Source organism: Exophiala aquamarina (assembly GCF_000709125.1).
Source record: "Exophiala aquamarina CBS 119918 chromosome Unknown aczIA-supercont1.14, whole genome shotgun sequence".
Lineage (NCBI taxonomy): Eukaryota > Fungi > Ascomycota > Eurotiomycetes > Chaetothyriales > Herpotrichiellaceae > Exophiala > Exophiala aquamarina.
In genome coordinates, this window is record NW_013550574.1 from 798,183 (window position 1) to 800,759 (window position 2,577).

The following is a 2,577-nucleotide window of genomic DNA, read 5'->3' on the forward strand; positions in this document are numbered from 1 at the left end:
AAATTAAGTTATCTTTCTATCTATATATTAATATTTTCTTCTTCTTTAGCCTCTTTAATATCTACTTTTATAGTAGAATATTATAAAAGCGGATCGACTATCGTATTCTTAATACTTAAAATATAATAAACTTTAAAATTAAATAAATAAATTTAGGTAAGCTACTATATAATTAATATACTTAGTAAATCTATTATTAATCGATTTAACTAAGCTATTAATATTTATACGTTAATTTTAACTATAAACGAGACTCTATATAACTAAAATCTTAAATTTCTTTAAAGCCTTAAGTAAAGCGTAATATTCTTTTTTACTAGCGTTATACTAAGACTTAAACTTTAACTATAAACTATTCTTATAGCGTACGACTTATCTTCTATTACCTCTCCGCTTTATCTATATTAATATAGCTTTCTATTTAATAAGGCTTATATTTACTACTAGAATAATAAGCTCCGCTTCGAATAGATAGTTAATTAAAACTAGTATTAATACTTTCGTTAATACTTCTTTTAATATAAATATCGCGTTTTCTTCTTCGCGATTCTACTTCTACTTTACTCCTTTCTTAAGAAGACGATATAATATCCTAATATAGTATATAAATTCTTCTATCTAAATTTAATAGTAGATATAAATTCCGAGAAACTTCTTTACTTCTTTTATATTCTTATATAACGACTAATTAACGATCTTTATAATCTTTAATTCTTTCGAATATCTTCTATACTTATTATAGATATATTTAACTACTTTTATACTCGTTCTATAGAGTTATAATTTCTTTCCTAATACTATAGCTTTCGATTTCTTAATATTATAGAAAAGTTCGTTTAATTATTAAATATATTTAAGAATATACTTTCTAATTTTAAGTATAACTTCTTCTTCTCTATAGTTAGTCTTTAGACCTAGAGTATTAATATTATTAATAAAAGCTTTTACCTTTCCTTAAATTCTCTATACTTCTATAATTTTATCTATAATTCTTATAAACTAAGCTATAGAGTTTATAATACCTTAGAAAAGAATAGTTTAATATAAAAAATTAATTAATATCTAGAATACCGTTATATTTCTATAATATTTAACTAGTTCTACCTAATTATATTTTAAATACTAATTAATTAATAAAATAATATAGTATTTAGTAAAGTCTTTCGAGTACTCGTTTAATAAAGGCGATAAATTCGTATTTCGTATCGTTAATTAATATTTATCGCTATATTTATTAACTAATACTTATCGTTTTCTTTCTTCTTTACTAGAAAATATAGGTTTCTATACGGTCTATAATAGTCTTCTAAAACTTCTTTCTTCTTTCGATTTATTACTAAATCGATTACTATCTATTCTAAAGTCTTTAAAATATAAAAACTCTTTACTTACTATACTTTATAAAGTATTATTTTAATTTCCTAAGGCGGCGCTACTTCTTTCTTAATATATTCGATTTCTAAAAAGATCTATATAAAAGCTCCTTCTTAATTATATAATATCTATAGAACTACTTTTCGTTTTTATATAATTAGACTATTATCGATTATAAGCTTCTATACTTTCTTTAAAGTAAGTCTCGATTCTTCGACTATAGGAGAAAACCTTAGATTTAACTATTAGAAAAAAGAATACTTTTTATTATTATAGAGCTTCTTTTTTATTTCTTCCTTTATAATCTTATTTCTTTAACGAATATTTCTTTCTAGCTTAGTACTATTCTTTTTTACTAAGTTAATTAACTTTACTTTATTAGCCTTCTTCTTATAGAATATATTTATTTATTTAGAAAGAAGTATACTATTTAATATCCGCTTCCTTAATCTATTTCGAAAGTTTTCCTAATAAATACTCTAGTAGTCGCTTTACTAAAAACTTTAATAAACTACTCCTCGACTATTTAAACCTTCTTTATAAGGCTTAAAACGAAAATTATTAATATTAATATTATATATTCTTTTAATAAGGTTCTCTTTCTTATCTATTTCGTTAAATAAATAATAGTCTTTAATTCTACTTTCTTTTTTTCTATTTTATTTTTTATATTCTTTTATTTTATTAAATTTTAAAGCTACGATATTTAGACTAATTTTTATATTATTTTTTCTTCTTAAAAGCTTACTTATTCTTTCTTAACTACTATTTTTAGGGCCTTCTAGCTTCTTAATTTTAGACTATATAGTTATATAGTCGAAACGTAAACTTATTAAATTCGTTAACTTCCTTTCTAATTTAAATAATATTTTAGACTATATAGTTATATAGTCTAAATATACTTTAATACCTTATAATTCCGCGAACTAAGGTATATTACTATTAAGTTCGCGATTTAGTTTAACTTCTTATCGCGAGCTATCTAAACTATTCTACTAATATAGTCTTTTCTATAAATTACGGTAATAGCTACTCTTATCTTTTATACTTTATTTATTCTTTAATCGAATATCTTAACGAAATAATTATTATTTCTATTTCTTTCTAGTTATAGCCTTATTCTTATTTAGTAAGGCCCTTTAAGAATAATTATATAGTATAGATTCGAAGTTTTTACTATAAATATATAAATCGTAATTACTA